Source organism: Sander lucioperca, chromosome 14, assembly GCF_008315115.2.
Source record: "Sander lucioperca isolate FBNREF2018 chromosome 14, SLUC_FBN_1.2, whole genome shotgun sequence".
Lineage (NCBI taxonomy): Eukaryota > Metazoa > Chordata > Actinopteri > Perciformes > Percidae > Sander > Sander lucioperca.
Genome location: NC_050186.1, coordinates 22,921,592 through 22,939,939, shown reverse-complemented (window position 1 = coordinate 22,939,939; position 18,348 = coordinate 22,921,592). Strand labels below are relative to the sequence as shown.

The window sequence follows — 18,348 nt, the reverse complement described above, 5'->3', positions numbered from 1 at the left end:
TGACAAAACTCTGTTTGTTGCATGGAGTGTAAATTTGTTTGTCTGTGCCGGGCTTGACCATAATTCTGTGATTTACAACATTTTGACTCTTTTGTTTTGTTTGAATTGTCATGTCCACTGGACATTGCCAATTAGGGGCCAGTGTGTAGAAGCCAAATATGTTGTTCCAAGTGTTCAGACTTTGGGTCTTGTTTCTTGTATGTACATTGGGTGTCGCTGTGGTATTACCTGGTGAAAGGTTATAAAGGTATGCTCCAAATTGTTGCCGGCAGGTGTTTGGCCCGGAAAGGGCAAATGGTTTTTGAACGCTAATGCTGTGACACACCGCTGTGATGCTGGAGCGCATTGGCGCCAAACTCTTTGTTCCAACTGTGTTTAATGTGTTTATGGATTTAACATTGAAAATATGAACGAATGGACGTTTCATGCTGCATGGTTAATCAAAATAAACATATTGATATTCTGCAACGCAACATCGTCAGACGATCATTGAACGCTACACAGCAAGTTAACATCAGCGCGTCAGCCAGGTCACTCCGGGTTAAATCACCTCAGTAGTTATGGTATCAGACCGAATAACTTAACATTAGTCTTAACTTCACTTATATTCCGATCTTTTCCACCGCAACACAGAGAGAAAGAAACAGGTGTTTTTTCCAAGGTAGGTGCTTCACCTTCCAACAAATTGAGCCATGCTGGCTTTAAACAGTTCTTAACTTTCTGACACAATGACACTATGTTCTTTGCTCTGAACGTAACCCCTTTAATTTTCAGCTTTGAACACAGGATACTGGCATCAATTTTACCACTTTTGTTATATATGTCTCTAATACTGAAGCAGTTTGCTGTCTGGATTGCTTTATGTTCCAATTTTCTGCCGTTGAACACAAACGGATTGTTCAGAAAAGGTAAGGTCAGTATTTGTTCCTTGTTGACGCACACCGATGTAATTGACGGCAAGATCTTACTCCAAGCCTCCAGTACTTCTCTATAGAAGTTTCATCTGAATTTGTGACAATTTTGCCTTCATTGGTTACCAGGTGATCTATTTGTGTTTTTTGCTGATTTCTTTTCTCAAGTCTCAGGAAGTACGCAGTACACCTTTCCCCCTCTAGATAACTTTTCACTCTGCTCCTTATTGCAGCACCCTTACATTTTGTTTCCTCTAATTTATCTAATTTTGATTTGAAAAGCTCATACTTTGTTATCGAGAAGACCAGCTTCTCTTCCCAGCTCTTCTCGAATATTCCTTTCAACAGCAGTTTCCATTAATTTGTTGTCCTTACTGTACAGTACACAGGCTTTTCTGATTCTGCCTTCAAGTTCAAACCAACATTGAAGTACATCATCATTCAGGAAAATCTCTATCGTAGCATCTTTAAGCATGTTGCTCATAACCTCTCTAAAGTTCACTTCACCTAAAATACTATTATTCAAACATCACATCCCCTTTTCTTACTGATTCTAGATTCTAGCGTACATGTAAAAGTGCTATGATCACTCCAGGGATTTTGTTTGTAACATGGCTTTATTATAGATCTGCACAGGGATGCTGATGCTAGACAGAGGCCTATTTTAGATTGCTTAAGAGTATTATTCACTATTTGTTTCCTGAAAAATACTCTAACGCCAGGATTGGAAGTTCTCCACATATCACACATGTTATCTCTTATCAAATGCTGAAGTACACTTCTGCTAGTATCTGTCCTAAAAACATTATTAGCAGATATGTCCATTGTAGTCTGGACCGTGTTGAATTCTCCAAAAACTAACGTGTTCAACGTACACCAAGGTTGTAAGTACTTAAAGAAAGCTTTTCTTTCTTTTTCCAAATTTGGTGCATAAATATTTATAATTCTCAGGTTTGTCAGTTTGTAAACACAGTCAATAACTAACATTCTCCCTTCGTTGTCCTTGAAGGTTTGCTGTATATTTGTGACTTTGTCCTTCTTGAGCCAAATCGCAACACCACATTTTACGTTAATGCCATTACTCACATATAGTTGGTCTATCCACTGCTCCTTCACCTTTGCTGCTTTAGCTTCATCCCACTTGGTCTCTTAGACACACAAAATGTCAAAGTTTATAGCGGTTAGTATTGAGTACAATTTGGATTCAGACCTCAAACCATTGGCGTTTACAGAAGCCAGGAACAACATGAGAGTAAGTAAAGTAAAAGATGCCCTGAACAAATGTCACAGAATGTATTAATCAATATGGTTGTGTCTTTGCCACTCTAGCCTGCCTTTTCTTTTTATCTTTTTGAATGCTTCCTCTGGGAAACTGCCAAGCCCTTGTAAAAGGTGGGTTCTGTTCAGATTCAAATTGCATGACACTCGTTGTTTGGTCAGTTCCAACATGAGGGTTATTTTGCACAGCCGGTGGGATAGCACAAGCGGACTTCATATTCTCAGATCTGGTTTCAAGTGTCTCCGGCAATCCCACGTCCAGAGAAGAGAAGGGCACACTGACTTGCAGCCCGCCTTCTCCTCCCTTTCTGTTTTGTGCTCGGTTATCCGTTTTCTCTTGCATTCCAGCTACCAAACTTTGTGGAATGAAAGTGATGCTGCCGGTTGACTCTGCCCAGTCTCAGCCCTTATCGCAGTCATCACTGTCTCGCTCACCACCATTGACAGTGCATTCTCAAACTCCTCACTTATTGGACTATCTGGCTGGCTCTTATCCTGTTCCTCATTAACATTTTCGCTGTTAACATCATTATTGTTAACATTTTTATCCTTGTTTTTATCATTCTCTCCGTCTGATTCATCTTCACGAGAAAGGCAAATACATTCCGACATCTTGTTCATACATATCTTACATTTACTTACCGCTGCCTGGCCGTTCTTGGCATAATGTCCCTGTTCTCTGCAGCGAAAACAGACAAACTTGGGACAGTCAACCATGATGTGGTCTGGGTCAAGACACAGCCTGCACACCTTATTCTGTTTATTATGAAGAATCCTGAAAAATTGCGGTCCCTGTTTCAAATTTCGCCAAGTATGGCAATGATTTCACTTGTCTTTCAAATTTAACTCTGACGAATCGAGTCCCGTCCGCCACATTTGTTCCTGGCCACATAACGTCTTTTGATGGGAGTCACCTGGGTCACTCCCCACAGTTGTAGCTTGCTTTTTATTTCATAGTCTGTGATGTATGCCGGCAACTTGAGGAAGGACACCATCACCTCATTATTACACAGATCAGTCACATCTACGCCTATTTCACCAACCTGGAAGCCTTGTAGTATTCTTTCCTTGCCTTTAATTTCGCTCAGCGTCACCTCATACTCGTTATGGCCAGCTTACGGCATGCCATCAAACCTCCAGCCAGCAAGCGAATGGTTGTCATCAGTTCCAGTATGGGAATCTCAGTTAAATACAGGACTTGGATTTGTACCGTCAGGTCTTTTTCATAGCTATCTCCGGCTTCTTCGCCGTTGTGTTCAGCTCCTTCTGCGCCACCACTCTTTTCTCTGTAACTCGCCTCTCCTCCGCTGCCTCCTCCACCGCACGCATCAAAGCTGTAGCTCCCGCTGCCGTCTGCAAAGCCGCCACTCTTTCTGCCACTGGCCTCCAAACTCTTTCACCGTCTGCCTTGCCGTCTCCGTCTGCTCACCCGCTCCAGCAGTCCTCCCCGCCTCTGCCGTCAGCATAGCTCCCCGCTGAGTCATCTCATCCACCCTCGCCACCCCCATGCCGCCGCTGTCACCGCAGCTCTCTGCTGCAAAGTCTCAGTTGTTGCCGCCTCCTTCCGTATCTCTATTAACGATGTCTCTTCCCTCTGTATTATCTCAGCTGGTGCTCCCACCTGTCGTACCTCGGCCGTCGGTGTAGCCATCTGCTGCATTACCTCTGCATCTTCCCCGACAGTCCTTGGTGCTGCTGCTTGCTTCTCCTCCGCCTGAAGTCTCGCCGCCGGCCCCGTTTCCGCCATTGATGGCGCGTTGCTCATTCCCACAATCTTGTCGGTTGTCTTTTTCATCCTTCATCTTCTTCTTCACCGTCTGTGTCTCTTCTGGTGCACCTTCTCTGCTCGCTTTTACTCCTGTGCTTTGCTCTCGTTTTTTCTGACATAGTACGAATGCGCACCTCCGCGCCCTCCATAGTTCCGACAAAAACTGGTGTACAAAGTTGTACAACGAACAAAAAGTGTCCCCCTTGCAGCGGCTGCTGCTAGGGGGACACTTTTTTTAAACTTATAAAGAAATGAAATGTACCTTTTTCAGGCCTAAAACACACTCAAAAAGTCAAGAAAAAGTGCTCTTTTCCTCCCAACAAACAAATCCAACCTCGCTCTGTCTCTGATGCAGTTCTCACACACACGCACTCTCTAAACTCTCGCGGGAATAGGGTGGTATGGCCGTAAGCAATTGGAGCAAGTGAACACAAGCTATTGATAGATGGTAAAATGTAATTACACTTGTGGTATAAAGAAGGAGCAGAGCCCCTGCTGTTGTAAGACGGGTATAAAAAGCTTACAGCACCGGGTATTCCCAGGTAGTCTCCCATCCAAGTACTGACCCGGCCCTAACCTGCTTAGCTTCAGAGATCAGACGTGATCGGGCGTGTTTTTTTTTTTTCTTTTATTATCAGAAATATATTATTTACAAATCATACATTTCAACATGTTTAAAATAACAGACAACAAAAGAACATTTAGCATACATGTTCCAGCCAGGAAAATAAAATGCACTCATACCAAAACCATTGAAAAACCATACTACTGTAAATTATATCCAAAACATTCATTCAAAAGATCAATCAATAATTACCCACAGTGTCACTGATTCATCAAAATAATACTTTGCTTTCACAAACCCATTCATTCAAGAAATAAATCAAAAGGGAAAATTGTGTTACTAAATCAAAATACTGCTCTGCTTTCATCATCCATTCATTCGAGATATAAATCAAAAGAAAAATTGTGTTAATAAATCAAAAATATGCTCTGCTTTCATCAAACATTCATTCGAGAAATAAATCAAAAGAAAACCTACATTTGTAATAAATCAAAACTTATATTGTATTTTCCAGACAGGCCCATACATTCTAGAAATAAATCAAAATGATGCTCTGCTTTCACAAACCCATTCATTCGAGAAATAAATCAAAGGAAAAAATGTGTTTAAATACATCAATAATGTGCTTTGCTTTCATCTTCCATTCATTCATTTATTCGAGAAATAAATCGAAATAAATCAAAAAATAAAATTGTCCCACTACCACTACTCATTTTATACATTCTTCACATATTAAAACTCAAAGTGCCTCCCTCGTTTACTGTGAACAGATTATTCCCTCCCATAAACGCATCGGTGAAAAAATCAACCCCTCGTGAGAAATATAGTGAAAAAAAAGCCCTATAGTGTCCCACAAAAAACCCCCATATTGCTACCAACCTGCCCTCGTGGAGAGCCAGGTTCCGCCTCAGAAAAATGGCCCTTCTGGCTAACGATAAAACCAAATTCACCACATTCCCATTAACTCCATTCATTCTTTCTGTTAGCCCAAAAAGGACGTGATATCCCCATTCGCACACATCATTACATACATACCCACATTTATTTTTTTAGTCTCATCTTGAAGTTTACAAGATCTATGCACTCTAAAAACACATGTTCAAGAGTCTCGTCGGCCATTTTACACACACTGCACACTCTCTCACATTTTTTGTTAATTTGATGCAAGATCACCCCCGTGTAAATCCTCCTGTGTCTCACCCTAAAATCTAAGTGAAACATGGGAGGAGATGCAAATTTTACATTTATATTATTCCACATCTTGCTCACTTTATCTTGAGGGTAAACATTACTCCAAGTCCTCTCGGCACTTGGTACTTTGACGATTTTGTCCCTGAGTAGACAGTACATGTCTTTGGTTTTAGCTTTGCAGATGTCAATTTTCTTTCCCTTCCACATAAAAGCAAAATGTACCATAGCGCACTTCATTTTGCTTGATTCTTTTTTCATTAGTTCACACCATTCTTCTTTCATACAATTGCTTATCTTATCACACAACATTACTATCGCTTCCTTTCTTACCGTCACCCCTTTTAGTCTCAGTTCTTTTATTAGAACTGCTTCGTCAACTATCCCCTTACTGTTACATATATTTTTTACATACATACAGTTTGCAGATGTTATTGCTTTGTTTTGCATCACCCTCCCTCCATACGTAAACGCCGGGTTATTGAGGTATGGTGTTTGCATTACTTGCTCTTTGTCCCTGAAAATCGGTGCCACGTGGGGCAAAAACTTGCTCCATGCCATCATTACTTCCCTGTAAAACGCAGGCAAGTGCATGAGATCGCGCACCATCATATGCTGACTGAGATTTGCCACATTTTCCAGGCCAAAAGTGGACAGTAGATTATTAAAATACACTTTCCATTTAGCAACATAATTTTCATCTAAGAACTTACCTATTATTTTTATCCTCAAAGCATCTCGCTTTGTTTGTATATCTACCAAATTTAACCCACCTTTTTTAACTTTGTTAATTATAGTGCGATGTGCCACACTTGTCATTTTTGATTTCCACAAAAATTCACTACTTATCTTGGTTAGTCTTTCTAAAGCCCATTGCGGTAGCGTGCATGTTTCCAGAAAAAAATTAAGTACCGAGTACGACAGAGCATTTAACACAATCACCTTACCTCTAAGCAGCAAACCTCTCAGTTCCCACATGTTAAGTACATTTTTGATTTTTTTGATTGCACTTGTCCATGTCTGTTTGTCTGCTTCTTCCTCATTTTTGCCAATAAAGACACCCAGTACTTTTCTCTGTGTATTTCCTTCCTTGAAACCCCACTTGCTGATGTCAGTCTTATGTTCTCCAAAGACCGAGATTTCTGATTTATTGACGTTAACCTTCGCCCCTGAGGCTAACTCATACGAGCGCAGGATAGACATGAATTTGTCCATATCCTCACCAGTTTTTACAAAGATGTTTATGTCGTCAGCGTACTGCACAATTTTCACCTCGGTTCCTTCACTCAAGGTTACTCCTTGGATCTTCTTGCTGCTGACTAACATTGCTGCCAGAGGTTCGGCCACCAAGCTGTAAAGCAGCGAGGAAAGTGGACACCCTTGTCTTATTGACCTATTTATGAAAAAACCCTCCGTCAACTCCCCATTGCACTTCACCCTGCTCTTGGCTGTGCTGTACAAAAGTTTTATCCATTTAATAAACCCTTCACCAAACCCCAACGTGTCCAATGTTCTGTACAAGAAGCTGTGTTCTACTCTGTCGAACGCTTTTTGGAGGTCTATGCCCAGCCATAGCCCCTTTCCATCCGCCAAGGTCCTCACAGTGTCTTTGACTGTCAGGATCGAGTCTGTAATGCTTCTCCCCGGGACACTATACGCCTGGGTATCACCTACCACTGTGGCGATGACGTTTTTTACTTTATTTGCTAGTATTTTTGCCAGGATTTTGTAGTCTACGTTCAGCAGACTTGTTGGCCTGTAGTTGTCCAGATTATGTTTTTCCCCCTTTTTTTTGTAAAATATATTTATTATTCCATCCGTGAATTTGTCCGGCACTGTCCCTTTCTCAGCCATGGTCAAAAAAACCTTATGCAGGATTGGCGACAGCTGCCCTTAAAATTTTTTATAGAACTCAGCCGTGAGTCCATCCTGACCTGGACTTTTGTTGTCATTTAAACCACTCATGGCTAGATCTACGTCTGCCGCTGTGAATGCATCATCATACCATTTTTTGTCATCTTTACTCAATTTTTTGTTCAGTGCTGACAGCACTTCTTTAACAGACTCACTGTCTGTCATTTGCTTTGTATATAACTCTTTGTAGTATTTTTCTACTTCTGCTATGATTTCTTTTTGAGTTCTCACAAATTCACCATTTTTTGCCATTAGTTCATCAATGTTTGTTTTTTCTTGGTTGTTTTTTTCCATTCTCAGAAAATACCCTGTACTTTTTTCTCCCTCTATGTAACTTTGTACTTTGCTGCATACGGCAGCTCCTCTACACTTCATCTCCTCATATTTCTCCAAATGCTTTTTCAGCAGCACATAATTATCTATGCACATGTTTTTGTCTTCATCTAATCTCTTTGCTTCAGCACACATGAGATTTCTCATTTTTTGTTCCTTCATTGTGTTTTTCCATTGTTTGTTTTTACTGAAGTTTATGCATGTGCTTTTTATTCTATTTTTCAGTAACACCCACCACTCTAATACATCATTAATGAATGGCATATCCCCCTTAGCATCGTCCAACATTTTTGTCATCATTTTACTGAAGTCTTCATCACTCAACAAACTTGCATTTAAGCACCACATACCCCCTCTCCTTCGTGTGTCCGTAGACTCCAGTACACACTGGAAAGTGCTGTGGTCACTCCACGGATTCTGCACGTAGGTGGGTTTACCTACTCGTTTGCACAGGGGAGCAGTTACCAAACACAAGTCAATTCGGGACTGCTTCAATACTCCGCACACTACCTGTCTTCTGGAGAAGTCTTTAGTGTTCGGACATGAAGCTCTCCACACATCTGTCAGGTTATAGTCCTTCATCAGTAGATACAATTCCTTCCTACTTACGTCTGTTCTGATTACATTGTTAATGGAGATGTCCATGTCGGTTTGCACCGTGTTGAAATCTGTGCACCATTTTCTCAATGTTTTGTAGTACTGTTTACGCTCAATCTCACGATTTGAGGCATAAACATTAATGATGCGTATTGTCGTTTTTTCATATTTACATTCAACCACTAGAAGTCTGCCATTGCTGTCTTTATGTAATACAGTTATTTCCTTAAATTGTAATAATTTAAAATAGCCACACCACATGTTCTTTCGATTCCGTTACTTACATGTAATTGTCCTTGCCACTTCCTCGCCAGGGTGGCACTCATGTTATCGTCCCACTTGGTTTCTTGGAGACACAACACATCAAAGACAGTGGTATCCAGTATGGACTCGAGTTTGGCCGCTGAACGTAACCCCTGCACGTTCATTGATGCAAAGAGCGCCATTACGACAAGCAATGCAAAACTGTCATTTAAACACAATGAATGAGGTCAATCTCGAAAATCATCCTCATCAAAGCATGGCCCAAATCTAGATTCCCTCTTTCTCTCTTTTTTCTTTTTCTTTTCTGCCACTCTTTTTGGGAAAGCCCTTGCTGTTTTGGCATATGGTCTGGCTATTGCATCCTCAAAACCTGCATCCGTCAGCACAATATTTGCTGGTATATTTAACCCTTATGTTGTCCATCGGGTCACAATGACCCGTTCAGTTTAGTTGACTTTTTGTATTGGCCTGGCGTTGCGCTTCGGGTCTCTGTGACCCATACGTTACTCGATGGTATATCTCCGCTACCGCAGCGCTGGCCTTCGGGTCACTATGACCCATACGTTATTCTATGGTATTTCTCCACTGCCGCGGCTCTGGCCTTCGGGTCTCTGTGACCCATACGTTACTCGATGGTATTTCTCCACTGCCGCAGCACTGGCCTTCGGGTCACTGTGACCCATACGTTGTTCCATGGTATTTCTCCACGGCCGCGGCTCTGGCCTTCGGGTCTCTGTGACCCTGGCCAGTATTCAATGGTATTGCTCCACGGCCGCGGCTCTGGCCTTCGGGTCACTATGACCCATACGTTATTCTATGGTATTTCTCCACTGCCGCGGCTCTGGCCTTCGGGTCTCTGTGACCCATACGTTACTCGATGGTATTTCTCCACTGCCGCAGCACTGGCCTTCGGGTCACTGTGACCCATACGTTGTTCCATGGTATTTCTCCACGGCCGCGGCTCTGGCCTTCGGGTCTCTGTGACCCTGGCCAGTATTCAATGGTATTGCTCCACGGCCGCGGCTCTGGCCTTCGGGTCTCTGTGACCCTGGCCAGTATTCCATGGTATTGCTCCACTACCGCGGCCCTGGCCTTCGGGTCACTGTGACCCATACGTTACTCCGTGGTATTTCTCCACGGCCGCGGCCGCGGCTCTGGCCTTCGGGTCTCTCTGACCCACGCGTTATTCCGTGGTATTTCTCCACTGCCGCGGCTCTTGCCTTCAGGTCTCTCTGACCCATACGTTACTTGATGGTATTTCTCCACGGCCGCGGCTCTGGCCTTCGGGTCACCGTGACCCTGGCCAGTATTCAATGGTATTGCTCCACTTCAGCAGCTCTGGCCTTGGGGTCACTGTGACCCACACGTTATTCCATGGTATTTCTCCCTGCCACCGAGACTCTGGCCTTCGGGTCTCTGTGACCCGCACGTTACTCAATGGCATTTCTCCAATTGAGCAGCTCTGGCCTTCGGGTCACTGTGACCCTGGCCAGTCATTTAGTGGTATTTCTCTTCACTACCGCTGCTCTGGCCTTCGGGTCACTGTGACCCGTACGTTATTCCATGGCATTTCTCCACGGCCGAGGCTCTGGCCTTCGGGTCTCTTTGACCCATACGTTATTCCATGGTATTTCTCCCTGGCCTTCGGGTCTCTGTGACCCTGGCCAGTATTCCATGGTATTGCTCTCCACTACCGCAGCTCTGGCCTTTGGGTCACTGTGACCCACGCGTTATTCCGTGGAATTTCTCCACTACCGCAGCTCCGGCCTTCGTGTCTCTCTGACCCATACGTTATTCGCTGGTATTTCTCCACTTGAGCAGCTCTGGCCTTCGGGTCACTGTGACCCTGGCCAGTATTCCATGGTATTGCTCTCCACTACCGCAGCTCTGGCCATCGGGTCACTGTGACCCTGGCCAGTATTCAGTGGTATTTCTCCACTTGAGCAGCTCTGGCCTTCGGGTCACTGTGACCCTGGCCAGTATTCAGTGGTATTTCTCCACTTGAGCAGCTCTGGCCTTCGGGTCACTGTGACCCTGGCCAGTATTCCATGGTATTGCTCTACACTACCGCAGCTCTGGCCTTCGGGTCACTGTGACCCACGCGTTATTCCGTGGTATTTCTCCACTACCGCAGCTCCGGCCTTCGGGTCTCTCTGACCCATACGTTATTCGCTGGTATTTCTCCACTTGAGCAGCTCGGGCCTTTGGGTCACTGTGACCCACGCGTTATTCCGTGGTATTTCTCCACTACCGCAGCTCCGGCCTTCGGGTCTCTCTGACCCATACGTTATTCGCTGGTATTTCTCCACTTGAGCAGCTCTGGCCTTTGGGTCACAGTGACCCTGGCCAGTATTCCATGGTATTGCTCTCCACTACCGCAGCGCTGGCCTTCGGGTCACTGTGACCCTGGCCAGTATTCCATGGTATTGCTCTCCACTACCGCAGCGCTGGCCTTTGGGTCTCTCTGACCCATGCGTTATTCGCTGGTATTTCTCCACTTGAGCAGCGCTGGCCTTCGGGTCACTGTGACCCTGGCCAGTATTCCATGGTATTGCTCTCCACTTCCGCAGCTCTGGCCTTCGGGTCTCTCTGACCCATGCGTTATTCGCTGGTATTTCTCCACTTGAGCAGCGCTGGCCTTCGGGTCACTGTGACCCGTACGTTATTTGTTGGTATTTCTCCACTACCGCGGCTCTGGCCTTTGGGTCACTGTGACCCTGGCCAGTCATTTAGTGGTATTTCTCCACGGCCGCTGCGGCTCTGGCCTTCGGGTCACTGTGACCCGCACGTTATTCGACGGTATTTCTCCACGGCCGCCGTGGCTCTGGCCTTCGGGTCTCTCTGACCCGTGCGTTATTCGCTGGTATTTCTCCACTACCGCAGCTCTGGCCTTCGGGTCACTGTGACCCTGGCCACTATTCCATGGCATTTCTCCACTACCGCAGCTCTGGCCTTCGGGTCACTGTGACCCTGGCCACTATTCCATGGCATTTCTCCACTACCGCAGCTGTTTGTCACGCGGCACATACAAGAGATCGTGGTGACCGCCACGAACATCGAGGGCCTAAGGAAGTGCGGCAACGGCTGGAAACTGATGGACGCCACGGACCTGCGCGGCTACATCGGGCTGCTGCTCCTCGCCGGCGTGTACAGGTCCCGAAACGAGGCACTGGAGAGCCTGTGGCACGAGGAGAGCGGCAGGGCCATTTTCCGCGCCACGATGCCGCTCAAGCGCTTCCACGCGTTCTCGCGACTGCTGCGATTCGACGACCGCGAGACGAGAGCCGCCAGACGAGCCGCGGACAAACTGGCGGCCATACGAGACGTGTGGGACGCCTGGGTGCGGCGGCTGCCTCGCCTCTACAACCCGGGCCCCGACGTGACCGTGGACGAGCAGCTGGTTCCCTTTCGAGGTGGGTATTTGTCACCGCAACTGCTACTTTCATTATCGTCGTATCGCGACCGCAGTGGCACAATTGTCTCGTCTTTTTCTTGGTCTTTTTCCAGCTCGCCGTTTACAATGCTTTTGTGTGTGTGTGCGCATGCGGACGTTTCTAAACATTTTGTTCTTTTCTCGTGTGCTTGTATTCTCATCTACAATTTCTATCTCATTCTTATTCTTCTTCTTCACCTTCCCTCCTTCCCCCCTTCTTTGTCTTCCTCCGAGTTCTTTTTCCGTGTCTTTCTCATTCTCACTCTTTGACGACACGTCCAACACCTCCAACGCCAACAACGACAACGACAACGCCAACAACGACAACGACGACGACAACGACAACGACAACGACAACAAGGTCGATGCTCCTTCCGCCAGTACATGCCCAGCAAGCCCGCCAGGTACGGACTCAAGTCCTGGGTGGCCTGCGACGCCGCGTCCAGCTACGCGTGGAACATGCAGATGTACACGGGCAAGTCGGCGAGCGGCGGGCCCGAGAGGAATCTGGGCGCGCGCGTGGTGCTGGACGTGACCAAGGGCCTGCGGGGTCCGCGCAACGTGACGTGCGACAACTTTTTCACCTCCTACTAGCTGGCCCGGCGGCTGCTCATCGAGAGGCGCCTCACCGTGGTGGGCACGATGCGCAAAAACAAGCCCGAGCTGCCGTGCGCCTTGCTCAACACCAAGGGCCGTGCGCTCTTCTCGTCCAGGTTCGCCTTCACGCCCACCGTCACTCTGGTGTCCTACGTGCCCAAGAGGCACAAGAACGTGCTGCTGCTGAGCACGCTGCACACGGGGAAGGCGCGCGTCCGCGCCACCAGGGACGCCAAGCCCGACATCATCCTGCACTACAACAGCACCAAGGGCGGCGTGGACAACCTGGACAAGCTCGTCGGCACGTACAGCTGCCGCAGGAAGACGACGCGCTGGCCCCTCGCCGTGTTCCACAACATCCTCGACGTGTCCGCCTACAACGCCTTTGTGCTCTGGCGAGAGCTCAGGCCCCAGTGGATGCGCGGCAAGCTCTACAGGAGGCGCGTGTTCCTGGAGCAGCTGGGCAGGGCGCTCGTGACTCCGCTCATCGAGAGACGCTCGCGTCTCCCTCGCACGGAAGCGTCCGCCGCACTCGTCAAGGCCTTGACGAGCAGGGCCGCGGCCGCTCGAGAGCACAGAGAGGGTGTTGACGACGACGACAACGACGACGATGTGGAACCGACCGCGCCCAGAGTGGCCAGCAAGAGGAAGAGGTGTCAGCTCTGTCCAAAGACAAAGGACCGCAAGACATACACCGCGTGCGGGGCCTGCAAGAGATACATCTGCGGGAGATGCACGCGGCTCAACTGCGCGGAATGTGTGCGCGGACTGTAGCCTCTTGGCTCGAACGCCGCCGGTTTGGGCTTGGGCTTTGCTCTGCACAACAACGAGCAGACAAACACAACAACGACAACGACAACGACAACGACGACGACGACACCCGTTGTCTCGCTCGTGCTTTTGACCGTGTCGACCTGGAATCGCCTACGGCCTGACACTGAACACCACGAGAGACGAGCGACGTCAACGCACACACAGTGTGTGCTATTGAGATGTGAACAGGTGCAACAAAGTGACATGAACAACACTGTTGAAAATCTTTTGAATAAAAACCCTTTGGCATGTGTCTGCTGTGTGAGATGTGAGATGATGTTACGCCCGCACGCACACACACACACACACACACACCCACACATACACACACACACACACACGAAAGGGTCCAGGGACCCGAAGCACAACGCCAGGGTAGTAGGACAGTACATAAACTAAACAAGTCCCCGTGACATGAAGGACAACACAAGGGTTAAGGAAAAGTCTGTGTGATCTTGAAACCTGCCTTCAAAGGGGGGTGTTTTTAAATCCACATCCAAACACACAGTGGTCCCACAAGGGCTCACCCAGGGGAGACAAGCAATCTGTAGACATGTGTAATCGCTGATACATCCCTGTTTTTTTTCCACTATGTGATTTCATAGGCACTTGTGTTGTTATACTCATTGATGTATAAGGACAGAATCTGGGCAAAGTTAGGTGACAAGCATTCTGGAGACATTACATTTATATATATTATATATGTATTCACTGTCATATCCCTGTTATACTATGTCTTTTCAAAGTACTCGTGTTATAATGATCAATGTCAATATGTGAATAAAGGCAAACGTGTTTCTGGAAGCAAATGGCAATTTATTGATTGAGTAAATTATTCCTCGAACCGGTCACTGGCCATGGAGGCAGTCATCAAACATAAACAATACACACTGTTGAGAATGAATGGGCTGTGGTTGTTATCCATCTTCCAGCTCCTCGTCCTCATCATCGGCCATGTACTTGAGAGAAAGATAAATGTAATTACCATGAGGCCATACACGGATAAGCTGTCAACACGTAATGAGAACATTATTACCATGTCGGCGTTCACATCATTCACAGGGGGAACGGGAGGCAATGCAGCATTGGCATGTGCACGGTTGAGGAGTTCTGGGGGTAACAGTGGATGCACTTGTACCACAGGGTTTTCAGGTGCCTCTTCGTCTGAGGATAGCATGTAATCGCTCTCCTGCAATACATGCACGGTATATCACGTACAGGAATAGGAACCATGTTTGACAATAGTCTCTATCTATCTATATCAGATACCTACAGTGCGGTCCAGGGTTATGGTAGACGCCTGTTGAGTAGAGTACAGCTGTGGTTAGCGTAAATTGATGACTTTAACCTGACAAATTGTGTTAACTGACAATACTGATCTCACCTGGCTAAGACCACCGTGGTCTGTTTCTATGCCGCTATCCTCTGACATTTTTAGTGTCACGAGTGGTGGCACGAGTAGTGAGTTGAGTCAGTTTTAAGTAATGTATAATACTCACACATTAAGCGTGGCGAACATAATCATATGCGCTACACAGAGGCTATCTCGTTTGTCGAGCCAATCATTTTAGATTCGTTCAGTGTTTGTATTCGGGGTAGGATGGCCTTATAGTGGTTCACTGTAGTCACACAAACCTCAAATCATATCTGTCCACCAGTGACCAAGCTAGGGTGAACGACTCCTAACCCCAACCCTAACCCGTGAACATAGAACCCTTGACATGTCTATTTCACACCCAAATGTGTGCATCGGCATTGCTTTGTTATACCCAGTGATGTAAAATTCATTTCTGTTGTCTTTATTCACATTGCAATGTGTGTACTGAGCTTGCACATTTCCCCCATTAAAGACAGTGAATGACCATTCGTTTGTATTGTGTTTATTTACATGTTCTCAGCATGCATATTGCACCCGGTAAAGACAGTGAATGACCATTTGTTTGTATTGTTTTTTTATTTACATGTATTCAGCTTGCACATTTCACCCATAGTAGAAGCGAGACCAATCCTTTAATGACATATGATTATTCAACACAAAAGCCAACTGTGTTCTCCTGATCAACACGTCAGGGCTCAACTGTGTAATGTTGACAACGCTGTCGAGTTGTTGTTCCTCACGCACCTCGGAATTGTGGAGGCCATGAATGAGTTTGTTGTAAATGTCAAGGAGAGTTGATCCGTAGATTTTGGTTAGGGACACAGAGCCGGTGACTTCACCTATGTTCTCCAAAGGGCTCTCGATCAAGACTTTGATGTAGTGCCTATTACGGTCCACTATGGCGAAGTTGTCTGCGTACTCGCTCATGGTCTGGTACAGGGTGCTGATGTATTTCACCACCGTGTATGGGATTTCTATGGTCCTCTTGTGTACGTGTGTTTGATGGCCATATGTACACTCAAGCTCTTCCAAGGCTGGGTCGGTGGATATCTCCTCACTGATTCGTGTTACAATGTCAAGGTTGTCCATGGAAGCGGATCTCAAGAGAGTTAGGAGATTCCGGAGAGCGTCGTAGTCTTTGTCAGGAAAGGCTTGTGGGGAAGGTATGCACACATAGCCATCTGGACACGACGGGAAGGAGAATGACGGCAGTTCACTCGGGGGCTCTTTTTTGACGCAGGCAACGCCGATCTGCAAACACCGTTGGCACGTGAATGCATATTCTCCTCGGGTAGACTCGACGAGGAGGTCGAAAGCACCTTGCGCCTTGTCCGAGGCCCAGAGGCTTTCTGACATCATGAAGGCCAATACATTGACGAGGGCCTGCCTGTTTTCTTCATCGTACACAGGTAGGGTACGACGGAAAGGTTCAGTGTCGGTGCCCGCTATCTTCATACGCGATCCACAGTCAATGTTGACATTCCACTTTGAGGAAAGCCTGCCCGGCTCGCTGGTCAGGATCCTGTTGTCGGTGTCGTTCACAATAGCGAACTTGACTGGTATTTTTTCCACGGTGCCTTGTTTGTATGCCGTAAGGTTCATCTTGTCAACCACAAACAGAGTGCTGCACTCACCGATGGATATGAGGCCACACAGGTCCACTTTTAAAATGACAGGCTGATGGGGCTTACTGGCATTGGTCATGGTGTGGGATACAACGTACTCACTTTGACTGAAAGACATCTTGACTGAGTATGGTTCACGTTGCGAGGAGCGTATAATTGCCACGGTTAGGGGTTAGAGTTTTTGGATTAACACAGCATTTTTGGATCTGTATCTCAATACACGTTGAAGAAAAGGGGTCATGTGGCGAGAGAAGATCAAGAGCACCACGGTGTTTCGCTGACACACTGTCCTATCTTTCGCCTCTTGTCCTGTCCGTAAACCAATTCTAGAAGCTTGTGACCTGGAATGTTGTTGGCAAACAGGTCCATGTAGAAGTTTTTACAGCCTGTGCAATGATACGTGACCTCCCTGTAGTTGTAGTCGACAGGCCGCTTCCTTTTGCCGAGCTTGACTAGCGTGGGTTTGAGCCACTTTTTCCCCCTGAAGGCCTCGATCCATGTTCGCATGAGGTGTGCGTCCGCACATGAATAGGGCATGATACAGAGAACAGACTCGGGGTAGATCGCAGTCGCTGAGCTAAAGGCATCGGGAGTGTGTATCTGCAACATGATTACGGTCTGGTACAGGACGCCGGCCAGATCCACTAAAGGCCTCTCGCATAGCTCGCTTCTGGCTATGGAAAGCCTACCGGCGGAGGAAGCGATCCCCGCGTCTGCGAGTATGGCCGTGGGCAGCGAGAGCGATATAGAGGCTTCCGAACAGGGGAGATGTGACGTGTCGTCCGCGTCTCGCATGGACACTGTGCCTTGAGATATGGCTTCGGCGAGTTTCTTTCCAAGCTGAGCGCTCAGGTTCTTGTAGACAACGTCGGGCCTTAGTGACATGTCCTCTGTGATCACCTTGAGACAGGCCTCGAGTTTCTCACCCGGGAGACGAGTCACGTTCTCCCTGTTTATCCTCAGGTGCTCCAACTCACGAGTTCCGTGCACGGGTATCATGTGTTCAGGGCAGTTGTTCATCAGCGCGTTGAAAGCCACGGTTGCCCTGTTCAACCTCTGTCTGACAGAGTTGATTGACGCAAGCAGGTGTTCTTTACAGTCATCCAGGCTAGCGGGCCCCAGCGCGGAACTGTACATGTAGCGGGGCAGGCAGTAGTCTATGATGCAGTGAGCCACCAGCTTCCCCGAACAATTGACCAACGTGCGGTCTGCACAGTGAGCAATCAACACCCTGGAGTTTCCGTAACACTTGTTGAACGGCTGGTACGGGTGGGATACGAGTTCCGTGTGAGACGAGGGAGCGTTCTGGTTCTGTTCGTGACACTCGTCCAGGACTTTGTGCTCTGATTCGCTCCCGCAACCCTGCTCTGTGTCAGAGACCTTTCCAGATTTGGAACACCTGGCCTCGCACATGAGCGAACCTCCGAACATGGCCGTGATACACCCTGTGTTAGCCTGCAGGTTCACCGGGTATCTGTAGAAAGCGGCCTCGCACGGGTTGCACTTGTGATACTCAATGACCTCGACGGGCTTCACAGAGAGTCCCGTGATGCGCTTTAGCCAGGTCTTTACAATTTCCACGTATGAGGTTTTTACACTGGAATTGGCCACTTTTAAGCGGTCCAGGGTTACTCGACTAAAGTGCTTGTTCTTTGACGATTTGATGAGGCTACTCCAAGGAAAG

At 47.1% G+C, this 18,348-nt stretch overlaps 1 pseudogene; it reads left to right on the top strand.

Moving 5' to 3' along the window:
- The first annotated feature begins 9,035 nt into the window (after positions 1–9,035).
- Positions 9,036–13,622, top strand: LOC118493091 (annotated as a pseudogene).
- The last annotated feature ends 4,726 nt before the right edge of the window (positions 13,623–18,348 follow it).